We start from the raw sequence: 20,017 nt of genomic DNA on the forward strand, positions 1-20,017 counted from the left end.
TTGTATTGTGTTTAAAGTTTTTATGGACACAAGCCATTTCCCACATCTTTGGTAACGTCTTGGGCTCCACATTGACCACGAAGAAAAACTAGTTATCTACAACATGTCAGCCAAAGAGTTCGAAACACAGTCAAGAATCGACGTTAAAGAAGAGAATGATTTCTTGAAACATACAAAAAGGTTGAGAACCACTGCAATAACAGTTCTGTGAGCCACTTTTACTCACCAGCTCTCCTTTTCTCTGACATTAAAATTTATCCATCACGTTACGGATTTATATTATACATTTATTTAAGTTTAATAAACGTAACGTACATTTGTAAATGTGTATTGCGCATGTCCCAACTGTTTCTAAATATTTAGAAGATTTTCGAGCATAAGAATCAACAATGTATGACGTGTGTAATAATCAGTGATTGACAGTATTGTTGTCTACCGAACTTTCTAGAAACTATGAGCTATAAAAAGCTATCGCAAAACGCGGGAAAAATAGTATGTTGATTGGTGGAGCATAAATCAACAATTGTTGTCTACCGAACTTTCTAGAAACTATGAGCTATAAAAGCTATCGCAAAAACGCGGGAAAAAATAGTATGTTGTTTGGTCGCTAGAGTCAGTACACTATAAGTTTCGTAAGTTGTAATGGGATCAACGTCGTAAAATCACAGAATTGTACCAGGAATATTTATAGATTTCGAACATTACAATCCATTTAACATAAGTGAATTAACTTATGACGTTAGTATTTCTTAGAGGACATTAAATATCTTCGTCGGTAAAAGTTGCCTTGTAAGTGGTGCAAGGACAGCTAAGAATAAAGGGCAAGTTAACTTGAGCAAGATATAACAACATCAAGTCAGAATTAATTCGCTAATCGTGGACCTGGATCATCGATACAATATTCAATTCTGAACCAAAGAGAGACTAAATTATTTGTGAGTTTGTAAAATTTATATAAATAAATCATTTATTTGCAACAACCATTATCATAAATTGTAATGATGTTTGTTTGTTTTAGAATTTCGCACAAAGCTACCCGAGGACTATCTGTGCTAGCCGTCCCTAATTTTGTAGTGTAAGACCAGAGGGAAGGCAGCTAGTCGTCATCACTCACCGCCAACTCTTGGGCTACTCTTTTTACCAACGAATAGTGGGATTGATCGTAACATTATAACGCCCCCATGGCTGAAAGGGTGAGCATGTTTGGCGCAACGAGGATGCGAACCCGCGATGACTAGCAGCCTTCCCTCTAATCTTACACTACTAAATTAGGGACGGCTAGCACTGATAGCCCTCGAGTAACTTTGTGCGAAATACAAAAGAGCAAACAAATTTCTTATTTGTGTGTAGATGAAAACAGAAATTTTAAGCTAGAGTGGGCGGAATATTTTACATTCACCGTTAAAGGAGGTAAATCTTTATATATTACCTGCAACGTGTTACTCAGTCATTACAAAGCCAGTAACTTGAAACAACACTGTGAAAAAAATCACAAAAACGTATCGTCTGATTATCCACCTAAATCATAATTAAAGATAAAACAAGTTAACTGTGTTAAAATCATCAATAAATAGCCAGCAGACACTGTTTACAATGTTCAGTAAGGAAGTTGATACAACGACTGAAGCTAGTTTTGTTATATAATGGAATATTTCTCGTACTAAACGCTCTGACAAGTTGTTTGTAATGAATGTTGCTAAATCACTGTGTTTCTATTGGAAAAATATATGGGGCCTGATAGGCCCCAAAATCACTTTAGTGGATGTAAATATTTTTTTCGTAGGAGTGTTAAAAAACCACGAGTATCACCCAATCTTACACTTTGTTTTTATCACTGTTAGTAAACGTGTATATCTTTAAACTTTAAATGCTTGTTTCTTAGCAGAATCTATTTGTTTACTTTAATATAATCTTAAAATATTTGTGGTTCTCTCTATTTTTATATTTTATATAATACACGCATATAGTGAATATAAATAAATATATATAAAAGGTTAAAGTCGTATGTACAGAATAAATCTACAGACGATAAAAAAAGTTGTCACATTTAAGATCTACACCGACAAATCATTATACACGTGATCGCGAAAAAAACCTTTTATTTATAATCTAGGAACAATTTCTTTATTAGATTTAAAGGATAAAATTTCGTTTTCATCACTCAACTTTGAATATCTTCTGAGTTTTCCCATTGCTACCGCTTACTTATCAGTTTTATTTTTGTATCATTTCCTTCTCTTTGGCGTACGTCATTTCATAACAACAATTGATTCAAGAGTATAGTTACACTTGAAACCAATACAAACTGTGAAGAAAGGCAACAATAAAGTTAAACCACAAAATTACTGAGTATTTGCATATAGTAACTATGGAGACCAGACATTAAAATAAAAGCCGACTTTGAGAAGAAATAACAAAATTTTATAGCAAAACATTACCAACCTCACATTCCACGGATATTTCGACCAGTACAATTTGTTGGTTTAAGGTTTTGTATGAATACTTTTATTGTATATTTACATAAGATGATTCTAAAAATCTCAATCAACTTCTTGAAATAAGAAGCAAAAGTCAGACAAGTAACATTCACTTTACTCAGCAACCTGTGAGGCTCAGCAATTAGGCTTAACAAGTACTGGGCTGTTTTCGACAATGTCGTACTGAAAAATTTCGAAAAATTGGTCATTTTTTAAGATAAAAATATTTTTACAGTAATTAATGCAGTGGAAAACTGTTCTCATTGTGCGAAGCAAACATTATTTTTCGTCTATTAAGTGTGTTATCGTTTATTTAAAAATTAACAGTTTTTAATTCCTTTCCTTAAAACTATATTTAGATATTACATCAATAAAGATATAATAAAACCTTCAGATTTAGTTCTAGTGAAAGTCGGGTTCTTGTTATGAGGACAGTACTTTAAAATTCTGTTCTTTGATAAATATAGGTTTGTCGTACGTATCGTAGTTATTTTTATAATTGTCCGAATTTAGAATACCAAAGTGGGAATTTTTATAGATTGTTTTGTGTGGTGCCATTTAGTAGATAGTGAAACAATGTATTTGTTGTTTCGGTTACATAGATACAAATATGCACGCCATGTCCTTTAGATAATAGTTAAATTAGAAAATATAACGTAATTAATACTTTATATTGGATTTACTAAAATATATTTTTTCAGTATAAGATAATGCTGCTTTTTGTTTTGTTTTGAATTAAGCACAAAGCTACACAATGGGCTATCTGTGCTCTGCCCACCACGGATATCGAAACCCGGATTTTAGCGAGTAAGTCCGCAGACATACCGCTGAGCCCCTGGGGGTCGATAATTCTGCAATGGTTAATAGATAGCCTGTACCATGTTGCTGTATTATTAATTAGCTGTGCTTTTAGTTCGTGATTTTAGTAAATTTAGGATAATTATATCTATATAACCCACAATAGCGACTTAATACACTGTGATGGTTTACTTGGTGTCGTCTCATTATCAGTCAAATGTCTACGACATTTTTCTTTCTAAGTTCTCTCAGGTATCTTTGAAATGTTTCGTTACGTTGGATGATAATGAATTAATAGGTATTAATAAGGATTTTAAATGTGCTTTTGTTGTAAAGAATAACCACCATTTTAATCAAGTAATTATTTTAGTTAAGAATAATAATGTTATTGTCGGACGATGTAACATAAATATTTTTATTTAACGACAGTTCTTTTAAAATATTTCTTCAGAGCTTAAACGGTAAGGACGAACATTAGGGATAAAATCATAAGAAGTAGAAAAGGCAAAGTTCTTTATTTTCGTCATAAAAATGTTACTCAATCGATAAAGAGTTATTTTATCCTTCATAAGAAGGTCCTTCAGGTGTCTGTATTGTGATTTGAAAGTGTAAACTAAATTAGGTACGTAGAGTCTACGTGGTGGAAGAGAGAACTGAAGACCTTTAGCTAGCACTGATTTACACTGATTATTTATGTTATAATTACACAGGTTAACAATCTGGTCGTCAGGATGAAGCTAGGAATGAATGTTGTTAGTCAGTCAATTCATCCTCAAATTTTGGACATGTTCACGCTCAACAATTTGTCTTCGTTCTATTAGTTCCACTTGTTTAGTACATCGGTGTAATCAACACTGGTATCAACGATTCTATGGTTAGTACAGAACACTTTGAACTTTTTCAGTGAAATTTATGTTCTGTTGATGCTTTGTTTGAAATTCTTGATCCAACTCCACAAAACATGCTCACCCTTTATGATATGTGTGGGGGGAGGGAGAACATTGTTAGGGTCAGTCTCACTATTCGTTTGTGAAAGAGTGGTTAGTGGATGGTGATGACTAGGTACCTCTATTCTTTCACTGCTAAATTTCGGACGACTAGCGAAGATAGCCCTCGTGTAGCTTCAGCCCAATGTAAAACAAAGCAATAGTCTCTTCAGACAAATCTGATAATCTAACGACTTTTGAACATTTCGGTTTGGTTCTTTAAAGTGGAGAAACTTTGGATTCACGTTTCGAACAATGTTTCTGAACGAAAGCAAATTTCAAGGTTGATGATTAATATTATAACTATATTGAAGATGAAGAAATAGATTCATACAACAGAAGGGAACAGAGACAAAGTTTTCAATATTTTGCAGATTCAGTATTTAAAGTAAAAAAATCTTGATGATGAGAAACCTACTCCAGATAAAAATGTTTATCAGAATGGCTGGTATGGGTACTAACACATGTATTGTGTATCAGAATGGCTGGTATGGGTACTAACACATGTATTGTGTATCAGAATGGCTGGTATGGGTATTAACACATGTATTGTGTATCAGAATGTCTGGTATGGGTACTAACACTTGTATATGTGAATGTCTGGTATGGGTACTAACACATGTATTGTGTATCACAATGGCTGCTATGGGTACTGACACTTTTATTGAGGAGAGAAAAACGATTCGACCTTCCTAGGTCATCCTCAGGTTAAGAAAGAGAGAGTTTGCAAGTGGCCGTTGTCGGACACATGTCTTAGGGACGAGGGTATAAACGTATACGGGAGTAACAGATACGGAAAGTTATTCAACCATTGGTGTAATAGAACGTGGTTATTTTACTGTCAAAACAAGGGTAAACTGCTATCTGCAGTGTCGTGTATAGAAACAACATAAACCACGATAAGGTCTTCCCCCAATTTTAGTTAACCCATAGCTAGCAGAAAAGCCTAATTTAGACACTGAACTGCCCTCGCGGGCAGACTGAAATTTTTACTTGGGGCACTCAACCCTGTGACTAAGCATCGGGAATGCATTGTTTGTACTTACAAGACACTGCTGGACAGATCACAGCCAAAAGCAGCTTGCTTGATCGATGTTCACAGGTGTCCGCGACACACGCTTCAAAACCACAGTCGTAATATTTGTCTGTCCATTCTGTCATTGTTAATTTGTTATGTTGTTTAATAGTATTACATACAAAGTAAGTTTTACTTTGCAGGTAACATGTTTACCAAACAAATGAAGACAACATGTACTACTCAGTGCACCTCTTTATTGAATCACTAAATGTCAGCACAAATATATATTATGTACACTGAAAGTTTGCCAAATTTCATACAGATACACGAGTCGTATCGATACAGTCCTCTCGAGTTCTTCATGGTAAGTACTCGTATGTTACTCTTTTACCAACACATTTTTAATATTTAGTGTTTGAATTAATTAAATACAGAAACAGACAAGGAAAGCTATTCAACCATTGATGAAACAAAACATGCTTATTTTACTGTCAAAACAAGGGCAAACTGCTATCTGCAGTGTCGTGTATGGAAGCGTCATAAACCACGAGAAGGTCTCCGCCCCTGGTACATCTGTAAAACATACATATCGTGTTGATTTATTTACTGATACCGCTCAACAACATGCATGCCTGGTTCACTAAATTACCCTGTACAACTGAACAACATAGATACCTGGTTCACTAAATTACCCTGTACAACTGAACAAAACAGATACCTGGGTCACTAAATTACCCTGTACAACTGAACAAAACAGATACCTGGTTCACTAAATTACCTTGTAAAACTGAACATCATACATGCCCAGTTGACTACTTCACTGGTATATCTGAACAACATACAACATTAAATAACAATTATAAATCTGTACGAATAATTTTACTCAGATTTTCTTTGGACTTTATAATTTTCTAATATTTATTTAGTGTAAGTCACAAAGATATGAGAAACCAAAGTCTGACGAGATTCCCCAGTATACAATTTACCTATTGTTTTTTAACTTCTTATCCCAAATCCTATTATTGTATCTAATTCTTATCTTAATTGTATCTTATTATCTAATTCTCATTTCTTGACATAGTAAATACTCAAGCCTCGTTTTTCGTACAATTTTCTTAGAGGTTTACTTTTTTACAGACTTTTTATCTCACCCTTTTATGATGTTACAGAATTCGATATCAACACCAATCAGTGAAGACTGACTTTGAAACAGCTGTGGACAATATCTGAATGTGATTGGACAGAGAACATTATGTACTACTTGTTTTATACAAACTGTGAACCGTGGTGTCTGTCCGTCAGTTCATCTGTCTCCTGTTTATAACGGCTTCACTTCTCATGTTGAGTGTGAAGAGCTATGGATGAAGTCAAAGTACAACATTAACTTTTTTAAATATCAGTAGAACAGGTATGAATAATGTTAACAACAAACAGGATATTCTACACTAACTTGTTATGAATTAATAACACTATGTATCAGAATGTGACATAACGGTTTGTTATTGTTAAATTGTTCTTAGCAGAACACTTACTATACAAACATAGAAAACCAAAACTCATGTAACACCCTTACTCTAGAGTCTAGAGTATCACACAATCTTACAATTAGTCTTTTGTCACTGCTACACGAGGGCTATTTGCGCTAGTCGGCCATAATGTAGCAGAAAGACCAGATGGAAGTCAAGTAGTCATCGCTACCAACCACCAAGTCTTGGTCTACTATTTTGTACTATTTGCTGGTGTATAACTCATCATATACAAAGATGGATCACCATTAGGTTCCTCGACTCAAATCACTACAAGTTGATGTATATATAAATAATTTACGTAGGTTCTCATACATATTCTCGCTTAATTTACTATGATAACTGTATTTATATATACACATATATATATGTATGTACATAGATGTAGACGGACGAGAATTTAAATAGAAATGTTGATTGTTATTTTTTTAGGGTAACACTGTCTTCTCAGTCAACGTTGTACGAATGTTGATGACGAAGCTACGTATGGACAATTCCACAGAAACTGCGCATGTCAGGTAGATATTAGTGGTTGTCTGATTTAATAACAAGCTCAGCGATGGTAAAAACTATTTTAAAATTTGAAGAAAAATAAGCATATGAGTATCTAGAAAACTATGGGAAAATATCAGTATATTTAGTGAAGTATTTGTTGTATTTTTTACTTTATAAGTAATTCTATCTTTTAAAAGTAGTAACATAGAAATTCAAAAATGTTCTGGTGTTTGTCCTGTTTGAAATTGTTTAGATTTTTATTGATTACTTCAATTACCACTTCTCAACATATTTCACACCTGAACATTGATGATAAAACTGTAAACAGTTTCAGGTTTGTTTTGTTTTCTTTTAATCAATAGCTTAACCTTTTAATGTACTTCTATACATCAGAATTCCCAGATGTTGAGTGATTTATAGAACTGTGTATTCTTAAAAAACACATTAACTCATTACAATAAAATTTATATCAGGCTGTGACTGTTATACAAGATTAAATATTAAAATAAATAGATAGAGCTTAAAGGATTTACCGGAGTTTTCAAAATCTATAAAATAAAAATTAGTCGTAGAATCACTAAAAATAAAAGTCCACGAAACGTATTAGGGATTTTATTGGAAAGAAATGTAAACAGCTTTCCAAAGGAAAATAAATGTCAGAAGAGAATAAATAACTGTTTTTATAGGAAAGTCATCAAAGCTACTGCGCTTCTTTTCCGTTTACTCGGAATCACTTATCTTCTGCATCAGTCCTCATGACGATACTCACCAAGAGAGGGAGTACATGGTAACTAACGCCTTGTTGTAGTCCTCCAAGTAAGTATTTCAAGTCTGATTTTATATGAACGGGGAAAACAGAAAAATGTGGGTGTGGTTCTTACTGGCCATAAATCTGTTATTTTCACATCGCTTCCAAGTCCTTGACAGTGCTGGATATTAAACCTTACGGTCCGTCCAGTTACTATTATTTCTGTATCTTACACAGTTAGGAATGGCATGGCCTAGCGCGTTAAGGCGTGTGCTTCGTAATCTGAGGGTCGCGGGGTCGCGCCAAACATGCTCGCCCTCCCAGCCGTGGGGGCGTTATAATGTGACGGTTAATCCCACTATTCGTTGGTAAAAGAGTAGCCCAAGTGTTGGCGGTGGGTGGTGATGACTAGCTGCCTTCCCTCTAGTCTTACACTGCTAAATTAGGGACGGCTAGCACAGATAGCCCTCGAGTAGCTTTGTGCGAAATTCCAAAACAAACAAACAAAAAATCTTACACAGTTCGTAAGTTTGTGTGTGTGTTTTCTTACAGCAAAGCCACATCGGGCTGTCTGCTGAGCCCGCTGAGGGGAATAGAATCCATGAATTTAGCGTTGTAAATCCTAGACTTTCCGCTGTACCAGCGGGGGAGTTTGAAAACTGTCTGACAGAATATTTATTAATCATTTCTCTAATATGTCAATGTATGTATAATCACAACTATCTGGCTATAATTCTTAAGCCTCCTGAACTAGCTAAAAGAACAACAGTGGGAAATTATCATTACTTAAACTTAAGTCAAATTATTTACCGACAAACTAACTCAGTGTAACATCTGAACTGGTCATCACCAACCACTGCCTAATCTTGGGCTACTCCTTTACTTACGAATAGTGTTATTGAAGGTCACATAATGACACCTCAACGGCTGAAAGAGCGGCCACGTATAGTAACTAAGGAGACAAGATATTAAAATGAGAACCGAACTGTGCGAAAAAAAAACAAAATCTTATGGAAGAAAGTTTCTCACACTGCTGTTCATGGGTACTTTGTCCAGCACAATTTGTAGGTATAACGTTTTCTATAAATATTTTAATTGTATATTCCCATGGAAACATTTTATACATCTGAATTAAATTCTTAAAATAAGAAACAAAAGTTAGACAATTAGTAAGTAACATTCACTTTACTCCACAACCAGTGAGAAGCCTAGTAATTAATGTTAGCAAATACTGGTCTGTTTTCAATAACGTCGTGTTGAAAAGTTTAGAAAAATTGAACATTTTCTATAAAGAGAGAATCTTTTTACGACACGTACTGCATGGGAAAGGTTTTCGGACTGTTCTAATATACACTATATTTTATTATCTGTTAAATGTGGTACCGTTTATTGAAAAAATAAGTTTTAAACTCCATTTCTTAAAACTGTATCTATAAATTATATCAATAAAAAAAGATATAATCAAATCTTCAGGTGTAGTCCTAGTGAAAGTAGGGCTCTTGTTATACGAAGAGTACTTAATATTCATTTCTATGGAAAAACAAACGCTTGTTGTTCGTATCATAGTTACTTTTAAAATTATCCGAATTTAGAATGTTAAAGTGAGAATTTTTTATAGATTTTTCTTTATAGAGACATTTCATGAATAGTGACACACTGTATTTATTATTTCAGTCAAATAGACACAGATATGCACGTCATGTCGTTTATGTAATAGTGAGATTAGAAAATATAACTTAATTAATTTTTTATATTGGATTTACCTAAAATATATATCCTGAATGTTATATAATGCTGCAATTGTTAATATGTAGCGTAAAATATCTTACATATTCCACATTCACTATTTAAAGCAAAACAAAAATAATACATTATTTCTACCTAAATAACTAAAATACATTGCTGAAATAACAATTATTTAATCAAAACTAAAATATATCGAAAGTTAATTACTAAAAAAAAAAAAAAAATCTTCATATATTAAATGGAACGATTTTAATGAAGACCACATGATATTTGGTGTTGGTTAAAGTTGTTTGATGTAGATGGTTTCTTTAAGTATAAATTCCAGATCAGTATCATCCCTACAAAGAATATTTATATTTTATCGTTCGTGTCCTGTTTTTTCACTATGTTAGCGTATAAACGAAAACCATGTGTCACCGAACATTTCTGTGTGTTTTCATGAACAATCCCGTATTTTATTAGTTCTTACTACTAGATGGCGTTCGGCTTTCTCAGTACATCAGGCCATGCAGTTTTCTTGGGTGATTATATGGACAAGCCTTGAACAAAGATAAATTTGGATGTCTTTAGTCAGAAGAATCCCCTTCTGTATGATATGGGGTTAAACCTAATCTGGAACTAAAACATAATTTGTGAGTTATAAAAAGCGGTTATTTATCACCATATTCATCTGTATTTTTTATCCTATTTTTAACTTAACTGTTTTTTTTTATCCAACACCAACTTGTAAGCACCTTTCACATGTTGAGTGCACACCCACATATCATATTTTAAACTTTAAGTAAAACATAATTATAAATGTATACTAACAGTTTTATTCATAAATACTTTAGACTTTATAATTATGAATCATTCATTCAGTGTATGTCAAGAATTAAAACCAATCCAGACTTTCATGTTTGTTTAAATGTGAACGAGTTTCTCCAGTAGACAACCTACCTATTGATTTTTGACTCCAAATCCTATGATTGTAGTTGTTAACTAATTATCATTTCTTCACATACTAATTACTCATGTCTTGTTTTTCGTACAATTTTCTTAGTGGTTTACTTTCTGCAATCTTTTTTATCTTACCTTTTATGATATTACAGAATTTGACCTGAACAACGACCACGACTTGTGAGTAACTTTCAGATGTAGAGTGCACACGTTTATATTAAATATTAAACTGTAAGCAAGAAATAATTCTAAGTCTGTATGAACAGTTTTACTCAGAAATACTTTGTAATTTATAATTTTGTGACATCCATTGAGTGTTAAGTCACAAAGAAAAAAGGAAATCCAATCCAGATTGGACAGAGAACGTTATTTACTACGTTTTATACAACATACTGTGAACCGTGGTGTCCGTTCATCTGTCTCCTGTTTATGTTGAGAATGAAAAGCTACACCAACGTGTTATGAATTAATAACACTGATTCACACATCAACATGTGACGTAACGGTATGTTATTGTTGAGTGGTTCTTAACATGACTGAAATACTCAGTCATTACTTCTTGTAGTTGTTGGTATAAGGCAGGGGTGTGCAACATTTTTCGTCGGTGGGCCATATAACCAGCTTCATCAATCAAGCGGGGCCACTTAAAAAACAAGCTTATTCGTGTACATGCACAATAAATTAAAAAAACTTCTCAAAATGCAAGCAATAATATTTTATATTTTTGCATGAGTGATCATTTTAGTGCGACACTTGAAATTTAGAGTCCTTGCAGAGCTTGTCAATATCAGCTTTGACAGAAGTGGTTGCCACTCTTAACTGACTGGTCAAATGTTCATCAGTCAGCTGACTTCTACATTTGGTTTTGATGAGCTTCATTTTGGAGAAAAATTGCTCACAGCAGTAGGTGCTACCAAAAAGGGAGGCAATTCTTTGTGCATGACGGGACAAATTGGGAAACTTTTCACGTACACAGAGTTTGTAAAAGTGTAGCAAACTGTTTTCAGAGAATTTCCTTTTAGTGTCCATGTCAGCCTGCAGTTCAATGAGTTCCATTTGGCAATCATCAGGACTGTCTTCCACTGCCAAATCAAAAGGTTGAGCGAACAATTTCAATCTAATTTCAGTTTGTCTGAAATCTGGAAATCTGTTTGCAAACTCATCACGCAGCTTTTGTACACTGGTTCCATATTTGGTGCAATCCAGATTAGGAAATTCCAGTTTCCTGGTTGCAAGACATGTAAAATGGGTCAATATGGCTCTTCTCAACTGAACCTGGAAAAGTTCCAATTTCTTCTCAAAAGCACAAATATGCTCAAACAACTTATTCACAAGTTGACTTTTTCCTTGTAGTTTTAAGTTTAAATCAGACAGATGCTGTGTAATGTCTGTGAGGAATGCTAAGTCATTCAGCCAGTTCTCATTGCTCAAGAAGTCCACATTCTGACGTTTGCTCTCCATGAAGAACTTAATCTCCTCTCGCAGATTCCAGAATCTCTTCAAAGTAGCAGCTCTACTAAGCCAACGTACAGCAGAGAAGTACAAAACATCTGAATACTCACTGTCCAGCTCATCTAAAAAAGTTTTAAATTGTCGATGATTTAATCCTCGTGTTCGAATATAATTTACGCATTGGACGACATTTTCATGACTTCTGCAAAATCCAGAACTTTGGTGCACAAGCTCTCTTGGTGAATAATGCAATGGCTTACAACTACGTCTTGTGCTCCAATTGCAGTTAGAAATTTCTTGGTGAATCCATTTGTCCTACCTGTCATGGAAGGAGCACCATCTGTTGTAACACCACATAATTTATAAGGATTCAGTTCAAACTTTTCTACAACCTTAAGCACTTGTTCACAAATATCCTGTCCTGTGGTTGTGGAGGAAAGGCTTGCCATATCTAAAAACTCTTCGAAAACATCAAAGCCTGCAGTAACAGCTCTGATGAAAATGACAAGTTGGGATGTGTCATTGATATCAGTGCTTTCATCCAAAGCCAGACTGAAAGCTTCACACGAATTCAATCTCTCTTTCAAAGTTTCTTTGATGTCCTCTGAAAGATCTTTTGTCCTGCGTGAGACAATAAAGCGGGAAAGGCTAGTTTGCTCCACCAAATATTTTTCTCTGGACATGCATATTCTGGGAATATTGTTAAACAATTTTAATAAATTCTCCATCACTGAAAGGCTTTCCCTTTTCTGCCATACATTCACAAAGCTTAAAACTCAGTTTTGTCACCAGTTCTGAATTTTTCTTGAAAGTGGTAAAAACACCTTGTTGCTTTTCAACGGATGTTTTTAAATGTTCAATTTTGTCCTTTCGTGCCTGACCAACAATTTCATCAAACTGGGAGGAGTGCTTAGTTGCGTAATGTCGCTTAATATTGTACTCTTTCATGACTGCAATTGTAGTTTGACAGACGAGGCAGACAACACCTTGATTATGTGGGACAACAAGATATTTTGTGCACCATTCACTGTTGAATAACCTTCCCTCATCATCAATTTTTCGTTTCTTAACTGCTGACATTTTACTAGCCCTGAAATCAAAACAAAAATTATTCTCACGAAAATAGCAAAGTAGAAAAAAACATAGAATTTATTTACACATGGAACCTCTTATGGACAGAAACACATGTTTCTAAATTGGCATCCCGATCATAGCCTTCCGGTACTTAAATTAATTGAGAATAGCAAAATACAGTGTGACCTCGCCTATTCGCGGTTCGCCATTCGCGGCCCCGCATATTCGCGGGTTATGCGCGAACTGCGTTTTTGTAGGTCACAGAGACTGAAAGGGCTTTTCGAGGAGATTTCTGTTGTATTTACTCAATCAAGCCGTTTTATCAATTGTCGTCTTCACCAAACAAGATTGGACTGCTATTGGCTGACTGCCTCAGCTTCCCCAACAACGCAAACGGCAAAGCACAGCCCGGTAACGCACGGTACAATTTAGTGAAATACATAACAGTATGCAATATTGCTACATTATTACTGCATCAATGAGTATAAGTATCATTAGTGTTTGGGAAGCATTTCATATAGTATATAATCGCATACATATACGTTTTAAAACTGCGTCCAATATTCGCGGTTTTTCGCTATTCGCGGGAGGGTAAAGAACGTAACCCCCGCGAATAACGAGGTCACACTGTACATAGAATCAGATGCATCTGAAAGCAAAAATTTTAATAAATTCAGTAAAGTCACAACAATATGCTAAATAATAATCAATTTACCTTCAATCTCTTGTAGTAACTGTAAAAGGTAATAAAAAATTTTCACCAATAATGAATGACGGACAGCAGAGGTTAGGGAAAATTGTCGCCAGCGGGCGAAGGCGAGGTTCAGGACATAACGTTGAGTCGTAGACAATAGTGCTAGTGCACGTCACCTATTCATGCCCTAAGGAGGCCGACCAATCGAATTCGGCCTGCTCCTCTCTAGCAAAGATAATTTTAGAAGTTTGTCGAGTCGAAGCCTGGGAATCCCGTAGGATCGATGCTTTTAAAAATATTCCATTTGCGTTGGATTACAGATCAGGCCACATGGTTAGATTACAACAACTAGGGCCACACTAAATGGCTTGGCGGGCCGGGTTGTGGCCCGCGGGCCGCCTGTTGCACACCCCTGGTATAAGGAATATAGGTTTAAAAAGTTTGATTAATAACAACAAAATATACCAATAATTCCAATTAATATAGAATTTTATCTAATGAACAATTAATTTTATGTTAAAGGACATTAAAGTCATTTGTTGAAACACTATACACAAAGAGATAAAGATAACTTTAAAACGGATTGTTTGAAAAATTCTGTTTCGTATTCTATCTGAGATGTTTACCAACTTTAGGTTCCAGTTACATACAGATAATTTGAACACATTTAATCCTAGCATTTCGTTACCATTATATAACAAATACTATGCTTTATATATTTTAATATAATTCATTCCCCATATGGTACAGCACTTATTGTACAGAGTTACAACGTAAAAATCATGGTTTAAATTATTATCAGTTAACAGATAGCCAGATATGGCTTTACTACAGAAATAAGACACACATCATATAATTTAATTTTATTTAATGTTATACTTGGAAAAATGTTTATTTCACAATATATTTTTCAACAAATTATTGACTAATATTTTTATTCAGATATTTTGTACTCGATATAAAGTTAATAGTCGTGATTTTATTTAAATATTGATTTCAGATATTATTACATTATTATTTGTCATGTAAAAGGTTGAGTTTTGTTTACATAGTTGTATTCATAGTTAATGGTTTGTTTTGATTTACAGAATTCTACCGAATATACTGCAGCATAATTATCTGAGATAACTTGAAATTACTGGTTCAAGTGTTAATGGAAACTATAAGAAGAAACGAAGGAGAAAAGATATTTCTGTTTGTCTGCCACATTAATTGGTTGAATTCAGAGTATTAGAAATGTTTGATTGGCAGACACAAACTTTATTTTGGAAGGACAATGTAATAAGATTCGCAAAATGTTTTGTTAGGCATCATTTTGAAAAATATTTAAAACTATATACTCATAGAAGATTATACCAGATTATTGTACATAGTCTAAAATATCTAGTTTCATACTATTTTGGATAAAATATCTTTTTGTTCTCACATAACAGCTATTATTGTTCAGTGCAGCCTTCAATATGCGAAAATATTTTTGGTTCCACTAGCCTTGAAAATCTCATCTACCGCACGTTTCAACAATGGTTCGTCTGCGTTGTAGCATGTAAATAAACAAGCACAACGCTTCACTGAAACATACTCTACTATCAAAGCTGGAAGCTGGCTTCCTATTTACTGTAGAACACAGTCTTCAAAGTTGACAGAAAAGAAGTACCAGAAGTGTGAGGAGAGTAAAGTATCAATGGGAAATATATTTTCACTGTAAGAAAACATCAACTTTGACTCGATATCTTACCTAAAAATAACAGGAATCACATTGAGAAGCTCATATTGACTTGGTGGAGGAACCTAGATGAGCAGTCCTCGGAAAGTGTCCACAAGATGCCCTCGGAGTGTGACTTCTCTTCTTGGAGGAACGCACTTGTGGGATAACGTGTAAATAATTAGGTACACTATTTTTCCTATCTTGAAAGTACGGGTCACGACGCTGGGTGTAAAATGACATTTTAAACTGTAGATATCCGGGCTGATCCACCTTCTTTCCCATGTTGGGGGGAGGGACATCTTAGCAGATACAGTACATATAAAGTTGTCCATCTTTTTTTCCCATGGTAGAGTGGGGAACATCTTAGTAAACACAATACATATAAATTAGTCCACCTTCTTTCCCATGGTAGAGTGGAAAAAAAGATGGACAACTTTATATGTACTGTATCTGCTAAGATGCCCTCGGAGTGTGACTTCTCTTCTTGGAGGAACGCACTTGTGGGATAACGTGTAAATAATTAGGTACACTATTTTTCCTATCTTGAAAGTACGGGTCACGACGCTGGGTGTAAAATGACATTTTAAACTGTAGATATCCGGGCTGATCCACCTTCTTTCCCATGTTGGGGGGAGGGACATCTTAGCAGATACAGTACATATAAAGTTGTCCATCTTTTTTTCCCATGGTAGAGTGGGGAACATCTTAGTAAACACAATACATATAAATTAGTCCACCTTCTTTCCCATGGTAGAGTGGGGAGCATCTTAGTAAACACAATATATATAAATTAGTCCACCTTCTTTCCCATGGTAGAGTGGGGAGCATCTTAATAAACACAATAGATATAAATTAGTCCACCTTCTTTCCCATGGTAGAGTGGAGAGTATCTTAGTAAACACAATACATATAAATTAGTCCACCTTCTTTCCCATGGTAGAGTGGGGAGCATCTTAGTAAACACAATACATATAAATTAGTCCACCTTCTTTCCCATGGTAGAGTGGGGAACATCATAGTAAACACAATACATATAAATTAGTCCACCTTCTTTCCCATGGTAGAGTGGGGAGCATCTTAGTAAACACAATACATATAAATTAGTCCACCTTCTTTCCCATGGTAGAGTGGGGAGCATCTTAGTAAACACAATACATATAAATTAGTCCACCTTCTTTCCCATGACAGAGTGGGGAGCATCATAGTAATCGCAATACATATAAATTAGTCCACCTTCTTTCCCATGATAGGGTGGAGAGCATCATAGTAAACACAATACATATAAATTAGTCCACCTTCTTTCCCATGGTAGAGTGGGGAGTATCTTAGTAAACACAATACATATAAATTAGTCCACCTTCCTTCCCATGGTAGAGTGGGGAACATCATAGTAAACACAATACATATAAATTAGTCCACCTTCCTTCCCATGGTAGAGTGGGGAGCATCTTAGTAAACACAATACATATAAATTAGTCCACCTTCTTTCCCATGGTAGAGTGGGGAGCATCATAGTAAACACAATACATATAAATTAGTCCACCTTCCTTCCCATGGTAGAGTGGAGAGCATCATAGTAAACACAATACATATAAATTAGTCCACCTTCTTTCCCATGGTAGAGTGGGGAGTATCTTAGTAAACACAATACATATAAATTAGTCCACCTTCTTTCCCATGACAGAGTGGGGAGCATCATAGTAATCGCATTACATATAAATTAGTCCACCTTCCTTCCCATGATAGGGTGGAGAGCATCATAGTAAACACAATACATATAAATTAGTCCACCTTCTTTCCCACGGTAGAGTGGGGAGTATCTTAGTAAACACAATACATATAAATTAGTCCACCTTCCTTCCCATGGTAGAGTGGGGAACATCATAGTAAACACAATACATATAAATTAGAACACCTTCCTTCTCATGGTAGAGTGGGGAGCATCTCAGTAAACACAATACATATAATCAGTGTTGTCGAGAAACCCACTTGTAGAGAAATATATATGCAAAAACGGCTCGTTTGGGTTGAGAAGATATTTTACATAAAAGAGCGAACAACGTTTCGACCTTCTTCGGTCATCGTCAGGTTCACAAAGAAAGAGGTAACTGACCGGAAGCTGACCACATGTTTCAAAGGAATTGTGTAACTGAAAGTTGGAATGTAGAGGGCGGTGTTAGATGTTTGAATATATAATTTTATTTATTTTATTATATTAATATAGGTATAAAGGCGTTCCTTTATATTCGTTTATTTTGAGTTTTAGTTGTTGTATAAGTAAGGCTTTTTTAATTTTGCGTTTGTTTATGTTTGTTTCTTTATTTAGTATTTGAGTGTTTTCTATCGTTATGTTGTGTTTATTTGACTTGCAGTGTTCGAAAACGTGTGAAGGTGACTTTTATGTTCTTTGAATCTGGTTTCCATTTTTCTACTTGTTTCTCAATATAGAAGTCGTGGCAGTTATCACATTGTATTTTATAAATAATGTTGGTGTGGTGTTTGTCAGTGTAGTTTTACATAGTATAGACCTCAGTTTTGTGCGTTGTTTTGAATAAATTTGGTATTAACTAGAATGTCGTATTTTGTTACTAGTTTTTGCCAAATGTTGGTTATTTGTTTGCTGATGTCAGGAATATATGGTATACAGCAGTATATGGTTTCGTGATTTTTTGATTCTTGAGATGTGTTTACTTTAGTTGGTTGATTTTGCTTTCTGTCTAGGTGTTTGCGTATAATGTTTTCTACGGTTTGTGGAGGAAACTTATTGATGTTTATGAAATATTGTTTTATTTTGTCTGATTCATCGTTAATTTTATCTGGTGATCATCGGTTTTTGGCTGAGTTTATTTGGTTTTTTAGTATGTTGAGTTTTTATTTTGTTTCATGTGCTGAGTCCCAAGGAATGTATAGTCCAGTATGGTTGATTTTTCGGTAGATTTCTGTTTGGAATTGTGTGTCGGTTCTTGTAATTTTGAGGTTAAGAAATGATATTTGATTGCTTTCTTCCTGTTCATTGCGTTCTTCCTGTCTATACTATGTAAAAACTACATTGACAAACACCACAAAAACGTTATTTATAAAATACAATGTGATAACTGCCACGACTTCTATATTGGAGAAGCAATTAGAAAAATGGAAATCAGATTAAAAGAACATAAAAAGTCACCTTCACTCGTTTTCGAACACTGCAAGTCAAATAAACACAACATAACCATAGAAAACACACAAATACTAAATAAAGAAACAAACATAAACAAACGCAAAATTAAAGAAGCCTTACTTATACAACAACGTAAACCCAAAATAAACCAATATAAAGGAACGCCTTTATACCTATATTAAATGTAATAAAATAAAATTATATTATATATTCAAACATCTAACACCGCCCACTACATTCCGACACCCAGTTACACAACCCCTTTCAAAGATGTGGTCAGCTTTCTGTCAGTTACCTCTTTCTTCATGAACCTGACGATGACAGAAGAAGGTCGAAACGTTGTTCGCTCTTCTATGTAAAATATTTTCTCAACCCAAACGAGCCGTTTTTGCATATATATTACAATTCATATAAAGTAGTCCACCTTCTTTCCCATGGTAGAGTGGGGAGCATCTTAGTAAACACAATACATATAAATTAGTCCACTTTCTTTCCCATGGTAGAGTGGGGAGCATCTTAGTAAACACAATACATATAAATTAGTCCACCTTCTTTCCCATGGTAGAGTGGGGAGCATCTTAGTAAACACAATATATATAAATTAGTCCACCTTCTTTCCCATGATTGGGTGGGGAGCATTCTTCTCAACGCGATACATCTAAACGGGTTCACCTCTTTTACTATGATAGGGTGGGAAACATCCGAGCTAAAACATTACATCTAAAGTGGTCCACCCTCTTTCTCATGATTGGGTGGGGGGCATCCTAGCCAACACAATACATCTAAACTGGTCCACCTCCTTTCCATACCAGATCTCCAAAGAACCAGCCTGCAGGAGATGGTATGAATGAAGTTTCTCGGCCGACTGGTATATTCATTGGCTGCTACAGCTCCTTCTGAAACAAGATAAACCTTTTAACACAGTTAAGATGTCTTCTCTGTTCGTTTACCTTAGAGTTTTTGTCTTTAAACAATTGCCATCTTGGCTCATGAGATTTCTCATAGTTCAGCATGCGTCTTCCAACAATCTTAGAAAAACTAACTTCCTATTTTCTCGTTCTCTCTGTGGTATTTAAAATTTGTTTTGTAGATTTACTCGTTTTTAATAACAGAGATTTGCTTTGTTTCTCGAATTACATTTTTTTTTCTATTTATTAACGTAGAAGTCCATTTTCTCTTTAATAATGAAATTTCATGAG

Source organism: Tachypleus tridentatus, unplaced genomic scaffold (genome assembly GCF_004210375.1).
Source record: "Tachypleus tridentatus isolate NWPU-2018 unplaced genomic scaffold, ASM421037v1 Hic_cluster_2, whole genome shotgun sequence".
In the NCBI taxonomy this organism is placed as follows: Eukaryota; Metazoa; Arthropoda; class Merostomata; order Xiphosura; family Limulidae; genus Tachypleus; species Tachypleus tridentatus.